At 36.2% G+C, this 11,181-nt stretch overlaps 1 protein-coding gene across 10 annotated transcripts in view; it reads left to right on the forward strand.

The window, feature by feature from the left end:
- Kiaa1328 (KIAA1328 ortholog) overlaps positions 1 to 11,181 on the forward strand; it is a 293,177-nt gene that overhangs the window by 236,058 nt on the left and 45,938 nt on the right. The window lies entirely within an intron of this gene.

Here is an 11,181-nt window from a genome sequence, read left to right on the forward strand (position 1 = left end):
AAACTACATAGTGAGACCCTATCATCTGAAAAGAGAGAGAGAGAGAGAAAGAAAGAAAGAAAGAAAGAAAGAAAGAAAGAAAGAAAGAAAGAAAGAAAGAAAGAAAAAGAAAGAAAACAGTATTCAGCAGGATCCTTGGCTTCTTTCTGTTACATGCCAATTGAGACAAAAACCTCTCCCGAAATCACCAAATGCCCCCTGCGTGATACAATCCTTGCCTTTCTATACCACTTGAAAAGCACAGAACAGGGGCTGGGGATTTAGCTCAGCGGCACAGCACTTGCCTGGCAAGCACAAGGTTGTGAGTTCAATTCCTGGTGCCAACAAAAAACACAAACAAACAAACAAAAAGAAAACCACAGAACTGCAGTAATAAGGAACTTTTCCCACCTCCTTTTGTGGGACTAAACTGGGTAAACGCATTGGAGGAAAACAAAATGACAAATCAATCTTTCTCATAAACATACATTTATTTTTAATATTAACAAAATGTTAACAAATTATATCCAAAATACAAAAAGAGTAATACAGCTTGACTAAGTAATCCAAAATCAGTTCAGCATTTCAAAATCAATCAATGTAATTTGCCATATTAACATAATAAAAATGATTAAAAAGGAAAATTTCATCTCAAGGAAAAACGTTTGACATAATTTATCCAGTATTCATTCATTCTGGGGGAAAAAAATGACCTCTCAGTAAACTACAATGTCTGATCAAGGGTAATGAAAAAGTTACATCTCTTTAATGTGAACACTGTAAGGAATAAGGTAAATTGCATGAGAGGTTTTCTCTAGTACAGTCAATCAGGCATTAAAGATATCGAAAAGAAAGAAATAACACTGTCTTTATTTTCAGATACCATGATTCTCTGTGTCTTATGGAACCTACACAAACAGCTACTAGAGTTATTCAGTGAATTTTAACACAAGCAGAAAATACAAATTCTTTATAAAAATAATTTTTATTTTTGTATTAAACAGTAATAATTAGCATATAAAAATTTTTAAAAGCACTTGTAATTTCTTTTTTTGTATTTATTTTATTTTAAAAAATAAAAGAAGGAAAACATATTAACAGACAGACATCCATTTACAAAATGGCATAAGAACAATACAAACAAAACAGTTACAGACAAAGTTGTAGGAAATTAACCATGGCTGTTGTATTACTTATTGATATCTTCAAAGTGGTTTCTCAGGAAAGCAAATAGAGACATACAAGATTGAGCAAACATGTAATCATTAACTGTTCCTTTCAGCACTTGTAATTTCAAAGCCATGAGATACCCAATGATAAATCTAACAAAAGAAGTACAAAAACTAAAAATATCTAAAAACAAACTAAAAATATCAAGCTTGCATTAACAAAAGCAGTACAAAACCTCTACATAAATAAATACATAATACTGCCTAGGCAAATTTAGGAAGACTTCAGGAAACAAAGATATGTTCTTTGATTTGAACACTCAGTCAGTTTTTCAAGTTGCAGGTTAGACTTAATGCAGTTTCAATCAAAATATCAGTATGCTGTTTTACAGAAATTGGCAAACCTATGCCATTTCATGGAAATGTGAAGATCCTAGAATAGCAATGATAATCTTTGCTGTTTTAGAAGAATAAATTGAAAGGCATATACTAACTCCCCAGTTTCAGGTGTGTTAAAGTTACATAATCAACATAGGTTAGTACACTAAGTAAATAAATAGATCAATGGAAAAGAATAGAATCCAGAAACAGACATACTCACTCATAGGCGCAATTGCTTTTTGATAAGGGTGCCATGCAATTCGGTAATGCTAAGTATAGTGGATATAGATACGGAGGAGAAATGAACTTTGATCCCTACCTCACATCGCAGCCAAAAATTATTTTGATCCTGAAGTGTGGAGTCAGTGTTGTGAGAAGGACATCCACACCAGAGGGTAGCTTGGCATAGAGCATCGAAATTTTGCAGGGTCTGGAGGCCTTCCGTACTGAGGACTATGCTGTGTTGGATGTTGGGGATTGCGAGAACAAGGAGGGGGTGTCTAGATGGATGCTGGCCTTGAATTGAAGTTGTGTTGCTGAAGGCTTCCTGATAGTATAGGTGGCCCACTCTGATAGGTGGGGAGAGTTTTATAGGGGAAGAATAATAATAATTTTCTTCTACTCCCATAGGTTGTTATTTGGAACTAACCCTTGTGACAAAAGATGCTAACAACAGAAAAATAAACATAAATTTATAAACATGTATATTTCATATATATGTACAAGTTCCATATACACAAGGAATGAGTAGTTTTCAGTTGAATTCTAGCTTACGTATTAAAGAATAGTAAAATTTTAAAGAAATGACAAGACAAAGGAAAAGCATTTGGTCTTTATGAGCTACAAGTTGGAGAAAGAGAAATAAAGGTTACTTAATAAAGCTTGTTAATATAAATTTGGTGTGATCTCTAGATGATAAGGGTCTAAAGATGTCTTTAGTAGTCAACCCTTGTTTTTCCCTAGTAGAAAGAGGACAAGAGCAAGAACAAGGTAGTATTTATCTTTATAAAACTATGTCTTGCTTTAAGCAAATAGAAAAAAGCCAGAGAGCTTTCTGTTATCATTTGCTTCCTTTCAATTGTCCTTGGTTCAATAATCCTCCCTATTTTGGAGTAATATGTTTATACAGAGGTATATTGAACTTTCTCCCTACAGTATCCCCATAGTTTTTGGATCACATGCATACAAACACACAAACACACACGAAACAAAAACAAAACAAAACAAACATTGATTTGCTGTCTTCTCCCATATGTGTTGGACCATAAAAGATTGACTCAGCTACTATTTATCAGTACATTTTTGCCCTGACCTCCAGTCTGCTGCACCATCCCAGTAAAAGCCTAACCCAGATCTAGCTCTCAGACTGCTTTCTTTGCATTTATAACTATGCATCCAAGCCCCGCTAGAAATTATGATTTCTAATTCTGTCAGACTCTCAGCATTTCAGGATAATCTTTCTCTTGTCATTTCTAAGTCCTTCCAAACCTTCATCTCCCTCCTCAAAACCCACTTCTGTCACTCACAAGAATGATTTTACCTCCTGCACTAAGGAAATGAAGCATTTATTTCCTCAGTTCATTCTCCCTCCACTCACTCACTCCTAAAATCAGTCAACTAACTAGCAAATTGCTACAATCACTGGTCAAGTGGCTTTTTTGAAATATCTTCTCCATAATCACCACATGCTACATTTAATTTCTCCTACCCTCCCTAAATCCCCTCTCTATTGCTTATCCACCCAAAACTCTGTCAGTCATTCATGACTACTTTCTCTCTCATGCTTAATAACTCAAGTTCTGCCAGTTTTTCTAATATTCTCTTTATTTTAGTTTATTAATTCACGTATGTGGTATATAATGTTCACATTCTTTGAGGCATATGTACATAAAACCTCTTAATTTCTTTTTTTCATCCCCTTCTCTTTTTCCCCTTCCTGGCTTTTTTACACATGTTTACAGTATGTAATTACAATTCTTGTGTGGAGTTGATACATGTACATAACATTCCCAATTTCTTTTTTACATTCCTTACCCCTGCCTTTTCCTTCTGCCTCTTAATCCTTTTCTCCTTGAAGACCAATTTATACTGTCTCCCTATTTCCTATTGTCTTTTACTTTAATTTTTATTTTTACACTGCCAGTTTTAAATTAAAAATTGTTTTAAAATTGCTTCTTCCTTTCCTTTCTTGCTATTTCTCTATTTGGAGCTGTTCCAGCAGACTTCTAGTTCATCCAGTTTCTCATACTCTATTCTCTAAATGGTACTTGAGAATTTTTTTATAAATTCAAATGGGATATGTAATTTGTCTCCTTAGAGCCCCTCAGTGACTCCACCTTACCTACAAGATAGAGTTCAGGACCCTTGATATAAAAAAAAAATCCTTTCATTATTTGACATGTCCCATCTCAGCTGCGTCACCTCCATTCCTTCCTCCCCTACCATCACATTTTATGTTAGAACAGCACCAAACCATTTAACTTGCCCAAAATATGTGATGGAGTTTTGCTTTTTGGTGTGTTTTCTGGTATTATACTGTTTTCTTTTTTTTTAATTTTAAAGAGAGTAGTAAAAAAAAAAAACTAGCAACATACCAACATCACAGACATAAAACAATGCAAGAACATTAAAAATGATACAGGGTTTCAAAACAAAATGGTAAGAATTAACAGTGGTTGTTATATTATATATTGTTATCCTCAACTGCATTGCTCAGATTACCAGATGTAAGAATGGAAGATTGTTCAAACCATTAAGGAGAATTAAAAAATAATTATTAAATAAAACATTAGAGATAATAGAGTTTCACTAGACAAGATGGTAGGAACTCACCATGGTTGTTTCATTGCATATTGTTGTCTTCAAATCAGCTGCTCAGATTACCAGATATAAGCATACAAAATTGGTCAAAATATAAAAATTTTAAGCATTAACTGTTTCTTTCAATATATCATCAGACATCAGCAGTACATTATCCCAACTATTCTTATATATATATGTGTGTGTGTGTGTGTGTGTGTGTGTGTGTATTTTGCCTGCCTTTTTTCTTTTTTCTTCTTTCCCTCATCCCAGTTGTTCCTTCCTTTCAGCAATTTCTTTCCCTTTCATATCCTGTATTGTACATTTTGAGTTTTACTTACTTTTTCAGATTCCTACACCAGGGAGACAATATGATGTTTACACATGTGGGTCCAATTTATTTTGCTTATGAGTGTGCTCTCTAGTTGCAGCATCCATTTACCTACAAAAGCCTTGAGTTTATCTTTCTTTATAGCTGAGTAATACTCCATTGTATAAAAATACTACATCTTTTTTATCCATCCCTCAATTGATGGGCATTTAGGTTGTTTCCAAGATTTAGCTATAACAAATTGTGCTGCTATAAACATGGGTGCACATTGCTGTGGCATGATGTTTTTAATTCTGGAAAAATACCCAGAAGGGAAATAGGTTAAGTGGGACTTCTAATCCTAGTTTTGTGAGGAATCTCCAAACTGCTTTCCACAGTGGTTTCACCAACCTACACTCCCACCACCAGTGGAGTAGGGTTCCTTTTTCCCCACAGTATTCATCTGAGAAGTGTGTATTCATCTCAGATGCCCATTTTTGGATTGGGTCTTTGAATTTTGGGGACCTGATTTTTTTTTTTTTCAGTTCTTTACATGTTCTAGATAGAAGTCGTTTGTCTTCAGGGGCAGTTGGCTAAATTTTTTTCCCAATTTATGGGTTTTCTTTTTACTCTATTGGTAGTGTCTTTTGATGTTCAAAAACTTTTCAATAAGATGAGATCCCAGTAGTTGATTCTTTGAAGTATTTCCCATGCAGTTGTGTTTTTGTTTATGAACAGTCTGCCTACCCCTATGTCTTCCAGATTTTTACCTACTTTCTCTTCATAGATTTAGTGTTTCTCTTTTAATATTTAGATCTTTCATACATTTTGACGTTAGTGCATGGTGAAAGACATGGGTCTAATTTTAGTCTTTGGCATGTGGAAAGCCAGTGTTTCCAGCACCATTTATTACAGAGGCTATCTTTCTTCCAGTGAACATGTTTGGACCCCTTGTCAAAGGTAAGGGTCTGACCTGAGCTTTATAATTTCTTGTCTTCTTTGAGCTTTAGGTTTGACTTGCACTTCTTTTTCTAGAAGTGTGAGGTGCAGCATGAGATTGTTTATGTATGCTCATTCTGTTTTCCTGATGAGGGAATTGACTGCTATAAATTTTCCTCTGAAGACTGCTTTCATTGCATCCCACAGGTTCCTGTAAGTTGTATCTACATTTTCATTTGATTGTAAATAATTTTGAATTTCTACTTTGAATTCATCTGTGACCCATTTGTTGTTCAGGAGGTTGTTGTTTAATTTCCATGTGTTTATAGAGTTTTTGTGGTTTCTTTTGTCATTAATTTCCAATTTCAGTATGGTCCAATAGTATGCATGGGATAATTTCAATTCCTTTACATTTACTTAAGCATGTTCTATGTACTAGCATATTGTCTATTTTAGAGAACATCCCATGTGCAGCTGAGAAGAATGTGTATTCTGATGCTGTTGGATGGAACTCTCTGTAAAAGTCTACTAAATCCATTTGCTTACAAGTTTGGTTAAGTTCTGTTATTTCTTTGCTGCTATTTTGTCTAGTTGCTCTATCTCTTTGTGTCAATGGAGTGTTAAAGTCCTCTGTTATGATTGTATTGTTGCTTATTTCATTGTTCATGTCTGTTAAAATTTGTCTTATATAGTTGGGTGCTCCTGTATTTGGTGCACAGATGTTTATGATTGCTATCTCTTCCTCTTGAAGTTTTCCCCCTCACAAGTATGTAGTGACCTTCATTACCTCTTTTGATTGTTCCTGGTTTGATGTTCACTCGGTTTGAAGTTGACGTTGTCTGCCAACAGAATAGCTACACTCACTTTTCTCTGGGTTCCTGTTGCATGGAGTATTGGTTCCCATCCTTTAATTTTCAGTCTGTGAATTTCTTTTCGAGTTAAATGTGTTCCTTGTATACAGCATATAGTTGGATTTTGTTTCTTGATCCACTCTGCTAGTCTGCTTCTTTTGATTGGTGAATTGAGGCCACTTGCATTGATGGTTATAACTGATATGTATTGGCTTATCTTTGTCACATTATTTTCCTGCCCTTGGTTCCTCCTTTTTCCCTCTGTTTAATTGCTTGCTTTGCTTGGTGGTGGTTCCTTTTTGTTATAATCTTGAAATTGAGATCTGTTTTATCTCTTTCTAGAATATCTTTTAGAACTCTTTGTAGGACTAGTCTGGCACTCATGAATTTCTTCAGTTCTTTATCATGGGACTATTTTATTTCTCCATTAAATTTGAAGGATGCTTTTCAGGGTACATCACTCTAGGTTGGAAGTTGTTTTCTTTCAAGACCTGAAATACTTCACTCCAAGCTCTTCTTGACTTGATGGTTTGCACTGAGAAATCTGCCGTCATTCTGATGGGCTTTCCTTTGTAGGTGATCTGTTTCTTTTCTTTTAACAGCTTTTAGTATTCTGATCTTTTGTTGAGTTTCTGGGATCTTGATCACTATATGTCTGGGTGTAGGTTTATTTTGGTTATGGTTGATTGGAGTTCTATATTCTTCACTTATCTGTATGTCCAATTCTTTTTCTATGCCTGGGAAATTTTCTGCCATTATTTTGCAAATAGTCTTTTTATATCATTTGTGTTGATACCTGCTGTTTCATTGATACCTATTAACCTGACACTGTTTTTCTTTGCTTCAACTTGCAGTTGTTGAATTGTTATTTCCTGGTTCCTTGATACTTTTAAGAAATACTTCCTTTCACATTTGTTAGTGTCGATGCTGTCTTCAAGGTCTGAAAGTCTATTTTCAGCTTCGTTCAGATGGTTTCGCCAGCTTTCAATGGAATTTTTGATTTCCTGGATACCTGTTTGAATCTGTTTCATGTATTCTAGCTCTTTTCTATATTGTGCACTCAAGATTTCCATAAGTTTTCTATGCTCTTCTGTTTTCTTACCAGTCTTCTTTGGATGTGCTGAGCAATTCTTTCATTATTGTTGTCATTTCTTTTTTTACCTGAAACATTATTTCTGATCTGATGTCTTCTGTGGCCTGATGGAGTTGCTTCTTTACTTTAGTTGCTATCATTTGAGAAATTTCAGGTGTATGACTTCCAGGCTCTTCTGTGTTGATGTCTTCTGGACTTGTTCTGGGTGGGGTAGAGGTCTGAGATTCCATTTTTCTCATTCATTTTGTCATTTTTGAAGATCCAGAGGTTTCCTGAAGTGCAGCCTCACTCCCATGATGGTGTGGGAGTGGCAGGGAGAGGATCCGAAGATCCCCAGTGCTCAGTGTGGCTCCTATGCTGGTGTGTGGTGGCAAGGTGGGGTCCCAGATGCTCCTGAAACTTTCTTGCATTCAATTGGCTCCCAGGCTGGTGGGGGAGAAGTGGGGGAGGCTTACTGGAGTTCCTGGAGCTGCCTGGGGTTCAGCTCAGCTTCCACAAGGGTTGGGGGTTACAGGTCATGGTCATGGAGGATTCAGATGTTGCCCGGGACCCAGCCCGGTTCCCACGTGGGCAGGGGAGGGGTGGGGGTAGAGTCCTCCCTCAGGCCACTGACTCTGTCCAGGTTTCATCTCAGCTCCCCTGGTGGGTATGGGTGGTGCTGGGAGTGGCCACTGAGGCCCCAGAAGGTGTCTAGAGCTCCACCTGCCTTGCATACTAGTCAGGGAGGCATGGAGATGGCTCACTGGGTTCCTGAAGATGTCTGGGGTTTAGCCCAACACCCGCAGGCACACTAGGGGTGTGTGGAGTGGCCACCAAGGCCCTAGAAGGTGTCTAGGGCTCCTCCTGCCTTGCACACTAGTGGGGGAGGTGCGAGGGCGGCTCACTGCGGTTCTTGAAGATGTCCCGGGTTCAGCCTGGTGCCCTATTGTACTGTTTTCTTCCACCTAGAACACTCTTCCGTGCTTCCTTAGCCCCCACTTACCTGTAAGATTGAGTCTGAATGTTTCAGGAATCTGCTGTATGCAGACAGAACTAGGTTCTCTGCCTTTGTGTCCCCATAACATGCTGCATATTCCTGAATATAGCACTTATCACATTGTGTTAAAAATTATGTTCCCATCTCTGTTTCCACCATTAAATCACTTTAAGAACAAGAACTAGGTCTTGCTGATATTTTTTATACCCAGAACTTACCATATATTAAGTACTTAGTAAATGTTTGTTTGTCCTTTTTTTGTCCACCCCAGACCCATAGCACATATCAGAACTATAAAGTTTATCCTCAGTAAATATCAGATGAATATATAAATGAATGTTGATCTGCCAGTTTACTGAGCAGAAATAAAGAAAGTAAAAATCAAGGAAGTGAAGCCCCACTCCCACCTGCCAGTGGCAGAGAAGATATGGCATTGCTAAGTAAGGATGGAAAGAGATGGAGGCACTAGTGTCATAATTAAAGTGATACTTTTCTTTGGAAGGATGACCAGATATTCCTTTACGCCTTGTTACTGTATGCTTTTTCAAGTATCAGTGTTGGAGAAGTGAGCTAGAAGAAACTGTTTAGAAACCTCAATGAAAGATACAGAGGTGTGGCAACAAATGTTAAGGAAGCAAACAAGAATATTACAGAATCCTCAGGAATGCCTACATGAGAAGGGGAAGGAATTAGGAGAGTTCTCAGTAAAAGAGTCTAAGTAGAAGCCTCCTGAAACTAGGTACCAGTCAGGATAATGTATTATGAAGGCCAGGAAAAAAAGTTGTAAGAAATTATCCCAGTTGCTGTGGGAAAATCAGCCTGGCAAAGAGCAAGATTTTAAAGAAAAGTCTTTGATTTGTTCTTTAGAATCTAGTTCTAGTAGGTATGTTGGTTGGAATAAATTACTGTTTTCTGGAAATTCGGCAGAGACGGGAAGGAGAGAGAAAATGGTAGTAGAAGAGAGGTGTTGAAAGGTTTTTGTTATTTGATTGCAAAAATATCTGCCTACTAGAAGAAATTAAAACATTCATAATTACATAAATTAAAATATAGACGCCTTCTCCCAGTCACCCTATTTCTGTTTTTCTTTTTCAGTTTGACATTTTTCCATCCAAAATTTTGAGATTACATTCTGTGTTCTGTTATTGCAAACTGTTTTAATTTAATAGCATATCGTGAAGTTTTTCCACATTAGTATGAAGAACTATTCTTTTTAATGTTTGAATAATGATCCTTACAATGGATATGTACCATCATTTATTTATTGTATTATATTTTCAGTATTACAAATAATTCTGCAGTAGCCATCCTTGAATGAATATTCTCATGTTGTTGCTCATGTAGTCCTGTACAATAAAATTTTAAAGTAGAAGGGGCTGGGGATTTAGCTCAGCGGCAAAGCGCCTGCCTGGCAAGCGCAAGGTCGTGAGTTCGGTTCCCGGTACCAGAGAAAAACCAAAAAAAAAAAAAAAAAAATAAAGTAGAAATATTGGGAGGGGTGCATTTTTATTCTGTATTGACAAATCATTTACAAAAAAACAATTCCAACTTTCAGTTCTTCTAGTAGTGTGTTAAAGTGATTTTATCTCCATATCCTCACTGATAAAAGGTAAATATTTACACTCAGCTGAAGAGTTTTGGGTTGGGAGGTTTAGGTTTTAGTTTTTATTGAAAGATCTGATCTTATTTGTAATCCTAAAACAGAATCTAGTGGTGAGAAAATCTGAAAGGTGTAAGATGCAGGAGATAATTGGTGGGTCATAGTTACAGAGGGCATGAGTCAAGATGGTATCAGCAGTGAAAATCAAAGGTATAATTTTCTGAGATATTAAGAAAGAAATTGTAGATGGATGAAAGTAGAAATAAACGCAAATAAACAAGACTTTTTAAATAGTCACTTTTATTTTAGGGAAATTGGAAAGCAAGTTCCCTGATGAGTTGGAGGATTACCAGGATGGGGTTTTGAATAAAGATACAGAAGTACCTTTATGAAAAATGGAGTAAAAAAGCAGGAAGCAATCTGTGTTGTGAGCAGTAGCACTGTCTAGTATTGACCTGAGAATAAATACTTTCTGCTGACTTGAGAATGAATGGATTTAGGAGAAGTCAGGGATCATGGTAACATTAATTTTTCTCCATGAACAAATACAGATGCAGTCATTAGGTTTGACTAGTTAGGGGCATATCTGAGATATAAATTATATTCACACTGAGGCTTTAATTATCTCTAATTTCCTGATCTAGGAAGGGAAGTTATGTAACCTAAGGCACACATCTGCTGATAGGTCTGCACAAGAAAGGGATCTATCTGTATTCTGGTCAAAATTTTTTACAAGACAGGAAGTATAAATTTATTTCATTATGCCTATGTAAAGCTATATACTAAGTTATTGTTTCTTTGCATCACTGTGAGCATAAAGCTATTTAGTTTCTTGGTTCTTATTAATATGCTATGATAATGAGCAAACATTACACAAACCAGTGACATATATAAGTTTAACACAAACCAGTGACATATATAAGTTTATATGATTTGAATCCTGGCCATAGGCCACCTAGGAGAAGAAATATGTCCAATAATACTTCATTCAATTTATTCTTATCTGGAAATTACCTTTCCTTCTAGAGATTTTAAACATCTTAATTCTTATAGTCTTACTTTTTTTTTTTTTTTTTTTTTTTTT

Source organism: Chinchilla lanigera, unplaced genomic scaffold, assembly GCF_000276665.1.
Source record: "Chinchilla lanigera isolate Chin_1 unplaced genomic scaffold, ChiLan1.0 scaffold00001, whole genome shotgun sequence".
NCBI lineage: Eukaryota > Metazoa > Chordata > Mammalia > Rodentia > Chinchillidae > Chinchilla > Chinchilla lanigera.